At 43.4% G+C, this 16,875-nt stretch overlaps 1 protein-coding gene across 1 annotated transcript in view; it reads right to left on the reverse strand.

The window, feature by feature from the left end:
• PRKCB (protein kinase C beta) overlaps positions 1–16,875 on the reverse strand; it is a 273,710-nt gene that overhangs the window by 112,072 nt on the left and 144,763 nt on the right. The gene's annotated exons all lie outside the window — the stretch shown is intronic.

A 16,875-nucleotide genomic window follows, 5' to 3' on the forward strand; every position in this document is an offset into this window, starting at 1 on the left:
AGAAGAAATGTACCTCTATAACTGGCACAGCAACCAAACAGGACAGATTCAATGGATAGATAGAACTGCAGAAAAAGCAATTGCAACCAGCCTGCCATCCATTTAAGATCTGTATACTGCCCAAACCAGAAAGAGAGCTGAGAAAATATCTACAGACCCCTCACATCCTGGATATAAACTATTTAAATTTCTCCATTTGGGATTCCACTATAGAGCATTGCATGCCAAAACAATTAGACACAAAGTTTATTTCCTCCATGCCATCACTCTGCTGAACACCCAATTGTCACAGCTCTGTCTTAGGCCTGAAGATATTTACCCATGTTGTAGGACTGTTCTACTATAATCATTCTCAACTTCTCATCTTTCCTACTATCTTTTCCTGTTGGTATCTATGATTTATCACTTGTTGTATATTAGGATTAATGATCGTAAGTATGATATATGATATTATTGTTATTGTTGTTGTTGTTGTTATTATTATTATTATTATTATTATTATTATTATTATTATTATTTCCCTGCCCTGCGGAGGCCCTCTGGAGGCTGGAAACAGTCTGTGAAACATGATCTTGATTCCATCCCTCTGTTAATGCAGCCTAGATGCTTGTATCTTGAAGCCTTTAATGACTACACCACAGTAGCTCTAACTTTCACTTGCATCAGACAAGGACAGGTTTATGCTTCTGTAGTACAGCATTACAGCTCGCAAACCATGCAGATCCTCCTCTTTTCTGTCAGATCTCTGAGTTATATGGAGGTGACAGAACAGAGTTCCAGGGACAAATGTCCTTGACGTCAGCCCACAAACCTTACCATTGCTGCCGAAGGAAGAATTTGGGGTCAACCTATTCTAGAAATTTGTGGCGGAAAGATTAGCCCCTGTGCGCCACCAACAAATACTTCAAAATCAATGTGCAGAAATATATATCACGGAAAACACATTTTCTTAGGACAGCCTCTTCCCAGAGTAGTGCACTTTAATTAATGCATTTCTGACTTGCTTATCTAATTGCTGCATAATTTGTTCAGCTTGGCCCAATGTCTCAGTCCATCAACTCGTTCAATTAGCAAGTATCCAGTCAGTGCAATAAAAACAATCCCGTGTGGGAAAGGGAGAAATTCACCTGAAGCAACCAGAGAATTTGCCCTTCAGAAAGGGACAGGGTGGTAAATTAGTAGCCCAGCCATATCCCAGTTCTTCTGAGTAGATCTACACATTCTATAAAGGTCTTAACCTAAGCTAAGGCTCCATGGAGACCAGAGCCAAAGTTCATGTTTGTTAGATGCAGAGGGGCACTCTTCTGACATAATGATTTGTCATATGATACCAGGGTTGGACTGCTGCCCGGATGGGGCGGAGGGGAGAATGCAGTGGGGTAGAGAAAATGGAGCTCCACCCCAGAGCACCCAATTTGCACCGAAAGCTGTTGAAAGAAAATGCAGGGCAACCCCAAAGCCAGCGATTTTGCTACAAACGAAAGTGTCCAGGAAAAGTATAAGGAGATATGATCTGGAATTCATTCCACGCGATCTGGCTTTCTGCTTTCCCCTCCTTTCCAAATGGCTATAATATTCTTTGGAACAGAAGTCTGGAGAATTCTGGGAGTTGAAGTTCACAAGTCTTAAAGTTGCCAAGTTTGGGGACCCTCTGCTCTAGAAAATAAAATGAATAATGCTTGGAACCTAATGTTTTGTCAGAAATCTTGATTTTGTTTGGTAGTCTGTAAGAAAGACGGTGAAGACTGTTATGTGGAATGGAGCATTTTGGGATATTCACTTACTCTGTGAAAGTAGCAAGGAACACTTTAGATTGTTGCCTTTGAGTAAGTGATTATTTTGTGAGTGGCCATTTTAATCATGAAGGCACCTTTATGACAATGCTCAAAATGGGCTTTCAAAATTCTAGGTGAGATGTTTTGGTCATTTCACTGTTCTATGGATTCTCACTTCTGGGATGTGGGTGATTTCGATGACCTGCTTGTTTTGAGTCCATTGATATGGGGATTGTTTTGAGGTCCTTGGAAAATCCTTGGTCAAATCACATGATTGTCAAGCTACTCCCAGCTGGTCACATGGCTTGCAAGCCACTCCTACTTGGTCACATGATCACCAAGCCACACACACCCCTCAAAAAAAATAAGCCATGTCCACAGTGTGGTAGTAAAAATTTTGTTAGCCCTTCATTATATGATACATACATAGTGGCATGGAGATATTTATGATATACCATGCTACAAACACTGGTATAGCCAGTCTAGAGAAAAGAAGGACTACAAGCAGTAATTGGCAGCCAAAATTTTTACTGTGGGTGTGGCTTATCTTATGGGTGTGGCTTAATGGTCATGTGACTGGGTAGGAACGGCTTGCTGGCCATTTGACCAAGTGGGAGTGGCTTGAATGATCATCATCGTTCAAGTAAACTGTTAAGTCCTTGACTTACAACCTTACCAGTGTCACTCTCTGGGGTGACAATTTGCTTCGTGTTTCCCACGCTCTCCTTCCTGGGTCGCCCCCCCACCTTAGGCTGGGTAGCTAGGTGAACGGGTGCTGCCAGAAGCATAAATGCTGCCAACGCCGCTTCCACCCACATCTTCTGTTTGGACCTTCAGGCGGGAGGTGGCCGCGTGAGGCTGGAGGGGAGCCGGGCAGGAGAGAGGGAAGCTCATCCGAGGCCAGGAAGGAGGAAAGAGGAAAAAAGCAAGGAGCACAGACGCAGCAGCAACAGCAGGGAAAAAAGGAGAGCCGAGCTGAAACCGATAATCCAGGAAGTGACAGCTGCCGATCAGCTAGAGCTGCGCACACATCTTCATTTCTGCTGGTGGAACTGTGTTCCACCCCGTCCTGCCTGCTGCCCACCCCTGACTAGAAATGACATGATAGAAGTATTCTGACATTTGAGTGGCTGCCACAAAGAAGAGTGGGGCTCAAACTATTCTCCAAAGCACCTGATCGTAGGACAAGAGACAATGGGTGGAAACTAAACATGGAGAGAAGCAACCTGGAATTGAGAAGAAACTTCCTAACAGCAAGAACCATTAACCGGTGGAATAGCTTTCCTTCAGAAGTTGTGGGGGCTTCATCACTGGAGGTTTTTAAGAAAAGTTTGGAAAATCATTTTCCTGGAATGTATAAGGTCTCCTGCTTGAGCAAGAGGCTGGAATAGGAGATCTCCACAGTCCCTTCCAGCTCTATTGTGGTTGATTGATTGATTGATTAAGTAGACAGGGCAGAGCACAGTCACTCAGGCCCTCATCACCTCCTGTCTTGATTATTGCAACACGCTCTACATGGGGCTACCCTTGAAGAGTGTTCGGAGACTCCAAATGGTCCATAATGCAGCCGCATGAGCTGCCATGGGTATACTTTGGAACACCCATATACCATCCATGCTCTGTGTCCTGCACTAGCTTCCTATTAGTCTGAGAACAATTCAAGGTGTTGGTTATTACCTACAAATCTCTACATGGCTCAGGGCCAGACTATTTACAGGACCGTCTCTTGCCGCATACCTCCCAGAGACCAATAAGAGCACCGGTCCCCTCCTCCAAGTCACGTTGACTAAGCAATGCAGGTTGGTGAGACTGCGGGGGAGGCCCTTCTCTGTGGCTGCTCCGGCTCTATGGAATCAACTCCCCCCCAGCGTCCATACTACTTCCACCCTACTAGCCTTCCAAAAGGCCATGAAGACCTGACTTTGCCGGCAGGCCTGGGGGGCCTTGAATCATCAACTATCATGGACAAATTTTATGAATATGTATGCATGTTGTCGTGATTGGTCAATTTGGTTTTTTAATTAGGGGTTTTATAATTAGATTGTAAATTTGACTTCTTTTTATTGTTTTGTAGCCCTGCTTCTTTTGGGATTAAGCGGCATAGAAGTCGAATTAATTAAACAAACAAACAAACAAATAATATCTTAAGAAGGGAAGGTCAGCAGATAAAGGGTTGTCTCCGCCAACATTCCCTCTAAACCAGTGTTTTTCATCCTTGGCAACTTTAAGGGTGTGGACTTCAACTCCCAGAATTCCCCAGTTAGCCATGGCTGGCTGGGGAATTCTGGGAGTTGAAGCCCACGTTCCAAGGTTGAGAAACATTGCATTAAACATCAGAATTCCTTGTGTGTGTGGGCACCAGAAGGGAGGCTGCTCTCCAAGGTACTGAAAATGGTTTCCCTACAGAGAGGGCCGTTCCAAATGGCATCTTATGATTTGTGTGGCTTCTATTTTTATTTCTCGCATTACAGGTAGTCCTCAACTTATGAGCAGACTTTATGTCGTTAAGTGGGTCTTGCCCCATTTTATCACTTTTCTTACCACATTTGTTAAGTGAATCACTGCAGTTATTAAATTAGTAATACAGTGATACCTCTTCTTACGAACTTAATTAGTTCTGTGACCAGGTTTGTAAGATGAAAAGTTCGTAAGACAAAATAAATTTCCCCATAGGAATCAATGTAAAAGGAAATAATGTGTTCAACCCCATCCCAAAATTCACCCCTTTTGCCTTGCACCGCTGGGAATCCCCGCCTCTGGACTTCCGTTGCCAGCTGAAGCGCAGGGATTCCCCTGAGGCTCCCCTCGCTGGGAAACCCCACCTCTGGACTTCCATTGCCAGCCGAAGCACCCGTTCTTGCGTTGCTGGGATTTTCCTGAGGCTCCCCTCGCTGGGATTCCCTTCATTTTTGCCAGCGCTGCTTTGAATCCCAATGAGGGGAGCCTCAGGGGAATCCCCATGCTTCCCCACGCTGACAACTGTCGTCTGGAGGTGGGGCATCGCAGTGGTGGTGGCTTGGGTTTGTAAGGTGAAAATAGTTTTAAAGAAGAGGCAAAAAAATCTTAAGCACCGGGTTCGTATCATGAAAAGTTCGTATGAAGAGGGATTTGTAAGATGAGGTACCACTGTGAATCTAGTTTCCCCTTTGCTGGTCAGAAGGTCGCAAAAGGGGATCATGTGACTCCAGGACACTGCAACGGTCATAAATATGAATCAGTTGTCAAGCATTTGGATTTTGATCATGTGGCCATGGGGATGCTACAACAATCAAGTTGCATTGACAGAGGGAAACAATCAAGAACACGTGAGGTGCTAATACCAATCTATAAAGTTTTAGTAGGACCACCCTTAGAACAATGCATCCAGTTTTGGTCACCACACTATAAAAAAAGGATGTTGAGATTCCAGAAAAAGTGCAGAGAAGAGCAACCAGGATGATTAGGGGACTGGAAGCTAAAACGTATGATGAATGGTTGCAGGAATTGGGTATGGTTAGTGTTGCGGTTAGCTCTGGCCCAGCTTCTGCCACAAGCAATGTGGAGGTGGATGTGGGGGAGACATCCACATGCCGCAGGCCTGTTTTGCTTCCAGTAGAATCTGTCTCCTCTGACCAAGGAAGCGTGAGTGACAGGGAAGAGGGGAGTTTGGCAGACAGCCCAGGAGGAGATCAATCATCTGTATCATCCCTGGTTTCTGAACAAGAATTAATGACACATCCACGCATGCATAGAGTGATGCATAGGAGACAACAACTGAAGGAGTATTACAAGAGAAAATGAGGCCACCTGTGGTTGGGTGGGGCTGCTGTAATTAGTGCTACAGATAAAAGTGCAGCCTGGTGTTTTAGCCTCATGGCAGTATCTGATTCATTGTTTCATCAAGATCATGGTTTTTGTGCTGTTCAAGATTGTGTGTGGACTCTCTGGACTTTAGAATTGGACTCAATTTCCCCGTTATTGGGTGAGCAATTCAACTGCATTTAACCTGTGCCTTGTGTGTACCAGAAAATCCCTTTGACATTTAAAAAGGGAGCTGTTTCTGTTTCTCTGTTTATAAAAACTTTTGGGTTTTCCTTTTATTGTGTGGTGTGTGTCTTCCTGGACTAATTACGCTGTAATTACGGGAGGTTGAAACACGCCGGCAGAACAGTTAGTAAAAAGAAACATGAGGGGAGACATTAAAAAAAGGAAGTCAAGGACCACTTGTAGGTGGTTACTATACAACAATCTCACATTGCCTATTCCCACTCCAAACTTACCAATTTATTTATTTATTTATTTATTGGATTTGTATGCCATCCCTCTCCGAGGACTAGAGGCGGCTCACACCATGTCAAAAAACAATATACAGTATATATAACTACAAAATCCAATTAATATAACTAAAACTTTAAAAAAACACTAAGAGAGTTAAAATCATCCATTACCATTCACACATTGAAACATACTACATTCGTCGACCGAGGAGGCTAGGGTCTAATGGCCCCAAGCCTGGTGGCACAGATAGGTCTTTAAGTTTTTACAGAAGGCGAGGAAGGTGGGGGGCAATACGAATCTCCATGGGGAGCTGATTCCAGAGGGCCGGCCCCACCACAAGGAAGGCTCTTCCCCTTGGCCCTGCCAAGCAACATTGCCTGGTTGACGGGACCTGCAGAAGGCCAACTCTGTGGGACCTCACCCATCGCTGGGACTCATGCGGCAGAATGCGGTCCCGGAGGTAATCTGGCCCGTTGCCATGTAGGGCTTTATAGGTCATAACCAACACTTTGAATTGAGTCCGGAAACTAATCGGCAGCCAATGCAGTCCACAGAGTGATGGAGATACAATGGTACCTCTACTTAAGAACTTAACTCGTTCCGTGACCAGGTTCTTAAGTAGAAAAGTTTGTAAGTAGAAGCAATGTTTCCCATAGGAATCAATATAATGCGTGCAAACCCAGGAGGAAAGAAATAAAAGCTTGGAATTTGGGTGGGTGGAAGAGGAAGAAGAGGAGGAGGACAGTCACTGCCCAGAGCGAAGGGAGCATTTCTTTTCTCTGGGCTCTGGCAGAGGTTTATTCCCTCCCCAAATGCCCAGAGAAAGGAAATTTGTTTGCTCTGGACTGCCAAAGCCTCCTTAAGCACCACCGAATGGCTCCTCTGGGAGCCCAGAAAAGCCCAAGATGGCCGGGATTAAAGGGGGAATGGCAGGAAACTGGCTGGGCCTTTGTGCTGCTCTCAAATTACCTGGGAAATTTTTCCGGGCTCGGGTTCTTAAGTAGAAAATGGTTCTTAAGAAGAGGCAAAAAAAAATCTTATCTAGAAAAGTAGAGGCATTCTTAAGTAGAGGTACCACTGTATATGGGTCTGCCTTGGGGGCCCCATAACTGCTCATGCGGCTGCATTTTGGACGGTTTGAATTTAACTGGAACTTCGAAGGTGAAGCAAGCCAATCGCTGTGAAGAGTCTCAAAGGGTTTGGTCTTGGCAGCTGCTGAGCGACAGGAGGAGGGGAGCCCACCCCACAAAGCCAGGGGCCTTGTTTCTGCAGCCTTAGCATGGCTGACAAGCTCTGCCTCACGTTCCCATGTTCTGAAACAGCCCTAAACTTTGCCATCACGCGCTGCCATCTGCTGGGCCGAAATAGTCATCACTGCATGAAGCGAAACCTTCTTAATCCCCAATTCAAGGTCACCTCTAATTAAAGTGTCACTTGGGACTAATTAAGTGGGTAATCAAGGATGATATACTCTTTAACACAATTAAAGTGCTATTTTTAGTCCTTCCCAGATAGCTTAAATGTAGCAAAAGGAGAAATCTTCTGGCCCTCTCTAAGGGCAGATAGAGGAATTTATCTGATGGATAGAAAATGTGTAGAATCAAGGGGGAGGAGTGATGGTTTCCCCCCACTTCCCACCCCAGCAAGGTAGACAGTGCTGTCTCTGCTTGCCCACAACTCCTCCCACTGATTCTGAGCAACCCCGAGAGAGGGTTCTTCAGAGCAGTGTTTTTCAACCAGTGTGCCGAGGCACACTAGTGTGCCGCAAGACATGGTCAGGTGTGCCGCGAAGCTCAGAGAGAGAAAGAAAGAGATAAAGAAAGGAAGAGAGAGAAAGAAAGAAAGCAAGAGAGAGAAAGAGTGAGCGAGCGAGAAAGAGAACAAGAGAGAGAAATCAAGAGAGAAAGAGAGAGAGCAAGAGAGAGAGAAAGCAACAGAGAGAAAGAAAAAGATAGGGAGGGAAGGAGAGAGAGAGAAAGACATAGAGGGAGGGAGGAAGGGAGAGAGAAAGAGAGCAAAAAAGAGAGGAAGGAAGGAAGAAAGAGGGATGGAGAGAGAGAGAAAGAAAGATGGAGAAAGAGGGAGAGAAATAGAGCGAAAGGGAGGAAGAGAGAGAGAGAGAGAGAGAATTTTTTTGTCCAAACTTTTTTTAGCAGCACCCCCGCCCCCGCGCTCAATGTGCCCCAGGGTTTCGTAAATGTAAAAAATGTGCCGCGGCTCAAGAAAGGTTGAAAATCACTGCTTCAGAGCATTCAGGGTCACGTTTATGAAATAGGCGGCTATAGAAATGGGAGGGAGGGAGAGGGAGAGATATTCTCTGCATTTCTGACATTATGGTTTAGTTCCCTCTTAAGGATGCAGAAGAAATTGTATCCTCTCCTTTCAAATCCCTTTCTCCTATTCCCTCTAATTTTATATACAGTGTTCCCTCGATTTTCGCGGGTTCGAACTTCGCGAAAAGTCTATACCACGGTTTTTCAAAAATATTAATTAAAAAATACTTTGCGGGTTTTTCCCCTATACCACAGTTTTTCCTGCCTGATGACGTCATATGTCATCGCCAAACTTTCATCTGCCTTTAATAAATATTTTTTTAAATAAACTTTAATAAATAAACATGGTAATAATCTAAATGGTTCCTAAGGGAATGGGAAATTGCAATTTAGGGGTTTAAAGTATTAGGGGAAGGCTTGTGATACTGTTCATAGCCAAAAATAATGTATTTACTTCCGCATCTCTACTTCGCAGCAATTCGACTTTCGCGGGCGGTCTCGGAACGCATCCCCCGCGAAAATTGAGAGAACACAGTATTTGTTTTCTATACTCCCAGTTAATTCAATAACCCTAATATCTTCTTCTAGCCCCTGGGAGCTATTGACAAACTGCTCCAGTTTTATCTTTTCAAGTATTACCACAATCATAATAAATACACTAAGTAGTTCTGCATTGGTACACTCTTACATATTTTTCTTTTGAGCTTTTGTAAACTTATATACATTTAATCACGCTACACTTAATCTTATTTTTAATAAAATAGATAATATACTTATATTTTATACTATTATGCTGAATATTTGTATACTTAACAATGTCATCTGGCGGGACCCAGGGGAAGAGCCTTCTCTGTGGCGGCCCAAGCCCTCTGGAATCAACTCCCCCCCCCGAGATTAGAACTGCCCCCACCCTCCTCACCTTTCATAAATTGCTGAAAACCCACCTTTGTCACCAGGCATGGGGTAACTGATACATCTCCCTGCTAATAAGGTTTATGTATGGTATGATTGGGTTGTGTGGTTATTTTAATGATAGGGGTTTTAGATAGTGTTTTTAAGTATTGGATTTGTTCATATTGTTCACTATTGTGAGCTGCCCCGAGTCTTCGGAGAGGGGCGGCATACAAATCTGGGTCCTCATTTGACCCACCTCGGAAGGATGGAAGGCTGAGTCAAGAATTGAACTGCTGGCAGTGAGCAGAGGGAAGAAAGGAAGGAAAGAAGGAAAGAAGGAAAGAAGGAAAGAAGGAAAGAAGGAAAGACGGAAAGAAGGAAAGAAGGAAAGAAGGAAAGAAGGGAAGAAGGAAAGGAAGGAAGGAAGGAAGGAAGGAAGGAAGGAAAATAGCAATAGCATTTTAGACTTATACAGTATACCACTTTACGGTGCCTTACTGCCCTCTCTAAGTGGTTTACAGAGTCAGCCTCTGCCCCCAACAATCTGGGTTCCCATTTAACCCACCTCTGAAGGATGGAAGCCTGAGTCAAGAATTGAACTGCTGGCAGTGGGCAGAGGGAAGGAAGGGAGGAAGGGAGGGAGGAAAATAGCAATAGCATTTAGACTTATATACCACTTCATAGTGCTCTTCCAGCCCTCTCTAAGCAGTTTACAGAGTCAGCATCTATTGCTCCCAACAATCTGGATCCTCATTTTACCAACCTTGGAAGGATGGAAGGTTGAGTCAACCTTGAACCTGGTGAGATTTGAACTGATGTACTATAGCCAGCAATGAGCAGAAGCAACTTGCAGTAATGCACTCTAACCACTGCGCCACCAAGGCTATCGACAGTGAATGAATTCAGAGCAAAGATAAAATGACTGCAGGTGTGAATGTAACAGAGCAGGTTCCTGTCCCAATAGGGGAACAGAAATCAGACACGAGGAGTGATCTGGAAGCTGCTTGGCACTCTTGCCAGAAGAAATTACCTAGAGCAGGGGTCTCCAAACTCAGCCACTTTAAGACTTGTGGACTTCAACTCCCAGAATTCCACAGCCAGCTTTGCTTTGGAGTTGAAGTCCACAAGTCTTAAAGTGGCTGAGTTTGGTGACCCCTGGACTAGTCCTTTCCTTGCAATTTCAACCTTGGTGTTTCAGAGGAATTCTGGAAGTTGAAGTCTACAGGTCTTAAAGTTGCCAAGGTTGGAAACCCTTGACCTAGATAATAATAATAATAATAATAATAATAAGAAGAAGAAGAAGAAGAAGAATAAGAAGAATAAGAAGAATAAGAAGAATAAGAAGAATAAGAAGAATAAGAAGAATAAGAAGAATAAGAAGAATAAGAAGAATAAGAAGAATAAGAAGAATAAGAAGAATAAGAAGAATAAGAAGAATAAGAAGAATAAGAAGAATAAGATGATGATGATTTGTATGCCACCCCTCTCCGAAGTCTCAGGGTGGCTCGCAAGAAGAACAACAATACAATATAATACAAGTCTAATATTAAAATGCAAAACTGTTTGTGAAAGAAGCTTATGACGCTGTTTGGCAGATTTTGGGTTGAGAATGAGCCAAAATGTAATAAAAGTAAATGAATAAAAATTTCGGCTCAGCTTTAGACTGGTATGTGACAGAACAGGTTTTTGTTCTCCTGTCAGTCATTGAGAAACAGCTGGAAAATCAATTTTATTATATATTTGTTGGTTTACCAACAGCATTTCTCAAACTTGCAATTTCAACAGGTGTGTGTAGTTGAACTACTGCATGTTGCATTTAAGAAAGCCAGGAGAGCAGATGGATTTAAGTTACCAGAAAACAGATTTCATTTGAATGTTAAGAGCAAAATTCTGACAATGACAGCAGTGCACCATGGAACTTCAGTTCCCAGAATTCCCCAACCAGCACGAAATCCACACTGCTTAATTTGATTAATTTTAATTTGATTTAATTTATTAGATTTGTATGCCGCCCCTCTCCAGAGACTCGGAGCAGCTCACAACAATAACAACAATGTAAACAAATCTAATACATTAAAAACACATCTTAAAACCCATTATTACCATACATAAATAATATAAACCCAGGGGCTCAATTTCCCCATGCCTGATGATATAGGTGGGTCTTGAGTAATTCACGAAAGGCAAGGAGGGTGGGGGCGGTTCTGATCTTCGGGGGGAGTTGATTCCAGAGGGCCGGGGCCACCACAGAGAAGGCTCTTCCCCACCAGATGACATTGTTTAGTCGATGAGACCTGGAGAAGGCCAACTCTGTGGGACCTAATCGGTCGCTGGGATTCGTGTGGCAGAAGGTGGTCCCTAAGGTGCCAGGTAGGGATTTATAGATCATTACCTTTATAGGCCTTCTGCCGCACGAATCCCAGTGACCGATTAGGTCCCACAGAGTTGGCCTTCTCCGGGTCCTGTTGACTAAACAATGTCGTTTGGCGAGACCCAGGGGAAGAGCCTTCTCTGTGGCGGCCCCGACCCTCTGGAACCAGATTAGAACTGCCCCCACCCTCCTTGACTTTGGTAAACTCCTTAAAATCCACCTCTGCCGTCAGGCATGTGGGAATTGAGACATCTCCCCCTGGCCTATACAATTCATGTATGGTATGTTTGTGTGTATCTCTGCTTTAATAACGGGTTTTTTTAATGTTTTTAAATTATTAGATTTGTCTTGAATTATTTTATTGTTGTTGTGAGCCGCCTTGAGTCTACGGAGAGGGGCGGCATACAAATCTAATAAATAAATAAATAAATTACCAACACTTTGAATTGTGACCGGAAACTAATCGGCAACCAATGCAGGCTGCAGAGTGTTGACGAGACATGGGCGAATCTAAGGAGCCCCACGATAGCTCTCGTGGCCGCATTTTGCACAATCTGGAGTTTCCAAACACTCTCCCAAGTTTGAAGAATCCTGGTTTAGAGAAAGCATATCATGAAGCAAATAGGCGTGGATTATTAGCCAAGAAGGCTTCAAGAGTTGTAAACCTAATCCTACGTAGCTTCCGCTCTGGCAATCTCACACTACTTATCAGAGCTTACAAAACTTTTGCCAGACCCATCCTCGAAAACAGCTCATCTGTTTGGAACCCATATCGCATCTCAGACATTAACACCCTTGAAAATGTCCAAAGATACTTCACTAGAAGAGCCCTTCACTCCTCCACTCGAAACGAGGCTAGACTTTCGATCCTGGGCCTAGAAAGTTTAGAACTAAGACGCCTTAAACAAGATCTAACTATTGCCCACAAGATCATATGCTGCAACGTCCTGCCTGTCAGCGACTACTTCAGCTTCAACCACAACAACACAAGAGCACACAACAGATTTAAACTTAATATTAACCGCTCCAAACTTGACTGTAAAAAATATGACTTCAGTAATCGAGTTGTCGAAGCGTGGAACTCATTACCGGACTCCACAGTGTCATCCCCAAACCCCCAACACTTTACCCTTAGATTATATACGGTTGACCTATCCAGATTCCTAAGAGGTCAGTAAGGGGCGAGTACAAGTGCACTAGAGTGCCTTCCATCCCCTGTCCTATTGCTCTCCTATATCTCCTATACCTTTCTTCTATTCCTATATCTCTTCTTCTATTCTTTCATTGATATGTTCTATTACTATATCTTCTTTTCTATTATTTCTTAGATATATTTTACTATGAGAATCTCCTCTATAACCTTCATCATGTATTTTACTATGTGTATATAGATATATACCCACTAAAACCCTCATTGTGTATTGGACAAAATAAATAAATAAGTAAAATAAATAAAAATAAATTATGGCAGTGTTTCCCAACCTTGGCAACTTGAAGATATTTGGACTTCAATTCCCAGAATTCCCCAGCCAGCAAATGCTGGCTGGGGAATTCTGGGAGTTGAAGTCCAGATATCTCCAAGTTGCCAAGGTTGGGAAACACTGGATTATGGAACACTTTGGGTGAACACAGAGTTGAAAATTGATGGTTGAAGGTGGGAAGCGTGCGAGGGAAGTAAAAAGTGTGAAGGAATGGAGGGAAAGCTTTGGCACTGAGCAGGAGGAGAATGTGCTATGTTCTCCAGGTTGTTTGACATGTTTATGGATAAATGCATAAGAAATACGCGTGCAGATGTCAAAAGCCTGTTAGTTGGGGGTGTAAGTATACGTGGGTTTTTGAAGATGTCAAGTTGTAGGCTGAGAATCCAATTGATCTGCGGCAAATGTCAAATAGATTCTAGGAGGTAACGATAATTACGAGTCAAAGAATGGATTGATCAAAGGCCAAGGGAGTCGGCAGAGAAACCAGCGGAGGATGACTGCAAGTTAAATGTAAACAGCCCACCTGACATAGCAAGTAACGAATGAGCCTGCCTTGAAGGGATGGTTAACTACAGATGGGGAAATACAGGGGATGGACAAAAGAATGGAAACACTTGACTTTTTGGCATCATCATGTTTGAACATGTTCAAATCAATCAAAACTTGACATATTTTAATGTTTTTGGTTTTTTAAATTCTGTTATTTGATATGTTTCTTTAAACTACCTTTTTTTTTTTACAGAAATTTAAAGAAATTGGTTATAACCTTCTAGAAATGGCAGACTTCTCAGACTTTCAAAGAGGCCAAATTGTTGGTGCTCGAATGGCAGGCGCTAGTGTAACAGAAAGTGCCCGAATGTTTGGCGTTTCAAGAGGTCATGTCTCAAAAGTCATGACTCCTTTTGAAAGAGAAGGGAAAACGTCCCCAGCCAAGCACAGGTCTGGTCGAAGGTCGAAGTTGTCTGAGAGAGACCGTCGGACTCTAAAGCAAATTGTTAGAGCGGATCGCAAGACCACAGCTCCTAAAATCACTGCAGAGCTCAATAGACACATACAGAACCCAGCTTCCACAAAAACTGTTTGAAGGGAGCTTCACAAATCTGCATTCCGTGGAAGAGCTGCAAGGTGTTTCCATTTTTTTGTCCACCCCCGTAGATGAAGGAAGCTTACAAGGTTTGCAGAAAAAGAGGTGATGGGAGTGTTGGATATGTCAGGAGAAATAGGCAACTGGGTTGAATGCAGTGCAAATGGGTTGCCTGTCAAAAGAAGAAGGGAGAAGATGAAGAATTGGTGGGCAGTAAATGAAGGTGGATTGAAAAGAGGGTGTCAAGTCGGTGCAGAAGCTGGGGATAAATCAACGGCTTGCCACACTATCTGAAGAAGGCCTGATGTTGATGGGAACTTGGGAAGGGTGGTTTTCACGAGAGAGCAGATGCAGCCACAAAGGATGGTTTCCAGTGGTTCAAGGCCATCCTATGCCCACCCACCTGGGCGGAAGCGGAAGGAGGACTGGCCAAGCCGGCACAATCTGAGTGGGCAATGTGACAGGTTTGTGGGTGGGGGACAAGGGATGTGTGAACTTTCATCTGGGTGGGGAACTCAGATTCAAGTTTCCCGTTGTGGGGGCCAAGATGGATCTGGAAATAAATGAGAACTTTGAGGAGTACAGTGATCCCTTGTTTTTCGCAGGGGATGCGTTCCAAGACCATCCTGGAAAAACGAATTTCCCTGAAGTAGAGGAAAGATATTTTTTATGTATTTAACAAATATTTGGACTTTTAAAACCCACCCTTTGCATTAAACAGTCATTCTATAAAGTTTCTCAGCTGGAACTGTATGTGATATCCTACCAGTTTCTTTAATAGGGTTCAATAATACTGTAGAAGAATTTTATGAATTCTTAATGGATTTAAAATTTTCAATGGATTTAATGGATTTAAGCCCCCTTTGAAAATAGCGAATCCGCGAAGGATGAACCGTGAAGTAGCGAGGGAGTACTTTGACTCGGACACTGATTGATTTCGGATGTTACTTGGAACCTTGACACAGGGGTTGAAATGAGTGATCTTAAATCAGAATGGGCAACTGTGGTTCCTTTACCACCTGTGGACTTCAACTCCCAGAATTCCTGAGTCAACATGGCTGGTTCAGGAATTCTGGGAGTTGAAGTCCATAGGTGGTAAAGGGGCCATAGTCCTCCCACAGAGGTGGGCTACTATGGTGGAATGGTAACATGTGCTCGCCCCCGTGGCTCTGAGTGCGAGTGGAGTCCAGCACAAGAGGAGGATTTTCTCTGCTTCCGCAAGGCAATAAAAACTTTCCTCTTTGATTCGGCAGATTAAAACATCCTCATTCTGGGGATCAGCAAGAGGGGAAGACCTTGAAAAGGCTGGGAATGTTTTTAACAAGCTTTGTGGTTTTATTAGTTGTGTTTTAGTTAAGTGTGTGTATTGCCTACTGTCTGTCCTTGTTAGTTGTATATGGCTTGCTGTCATGCCCTTTATTAAAAGGGCATTATAACTAAACATTTATTACTATTATTATTATTATCATCATCATCATCATCATCATCATCATCATCATCATCATCATTTTAGGCCTTCAGAGACATGCCCATATCTTGTTATCACTCCGCAGACTGCATTGGCTACCGATCTGATTCCTGACACAATTCAAAGTGTTAGTTATGACCTATAAAGCCCTACATGGCATAGGACCAGACTATTTCTTAGACTGCCTTCTGCCACACGAATCCCAGCAACCGGTGAGGTCCCACAGAGTCGGTCTCTTTAGGGCCCCGTCGACCAAACAATGTCGGCTGGCAAGACCGAGGGGAAGAGCCTTCCCTGTGGGGGCCCAAGCCCTCTGGAATCAGCTCCCCCTGGAGATTCGCACTGCCCCCACCCACCTCGTCTTCCAGAACAGTTTAAAAACTCATCTTTGCCACCAGGCCTGGGGTTCCTTAGATCTTCCCCCCTGACCAATGAATGTTTTAGTTTCACTGTTGAATGAATGATATTGATAGTTTTTTAATTAGAATTTTAAGATTGTCTTTTTAATGTATTAATGGGATTGTTATTACTGTTTCTTGTTTTTCTGTACATGCTGTGAAAATCTAATTAAATCAAATAAATCAAAAATCTATTATTATTATTTTTATTGTTGTTGTTGTTTTGTTGTTGTTGTTATTGTTATTGTTGTTATTAACACAGCCGGTGATTGTGAAGGGGCCAAGCAAAGAACAATTCCCCCATAGGCTTTGGCTCAGCCAACTCCATACAGGCAGTCTTTGACTTACAACAGTTCATTCAGTGACCGTTCAAACTTTCAAAAGTGACTTAGGACCACTGCAGCACCCCCAGGGTCACATGGTCAAAATTCAGTCGCTTGGCAACTGACTCACATTTGTGTCGCTTGCAATGTCCCGGTGTCACCTGATCCCCTTTCGTGATCTTGGGAAAAGCAAAGTCAGTGGGGAAGTCAGGTTCACTCAACGACCGTGTTCCTAGCTGAACAACTCCGGTGAACAATCTTAACAATTGTGAAGTGGGGCAACAAATGTCTCACTTAGTAAATGATGAAAGTTTTGGCTCAACCCTGGTCATAAATTGAGACCTCCCTATCGTCCCTTTTCTAGCCTCCATCTGTAGTATTCCTTGTGAAGGTCAAGGTCATATGGATGGGCATGCCCAGATATGCCGGAAATCTCACATGGAATATTTATTAGTTCCCATTATGCTGTTAGTATAAGTTAGCATTTATTTCATTCAGGCTTTGCAATTGCAGACTTCTGGGTAGGCCTGGAAGGTTTAGGAAAAGTTCAT

The sequence above is a fragment of the Erythrolamprus reginae genome, chromosome 9, assembly GCF_031021105.1.
Source record: "Erythrolamprus reginae isolate rEryReg1 chromosome 9, rEryReg1.hap1, whole genome shotgun sequence".
Classification (NCBI taxonomy): Eukaryota; Metazoa; Chordata; class Lepidosauria; order Squamata; family Dipsadidae; genus Erythrolamprus; species Erythrolamprus reginae.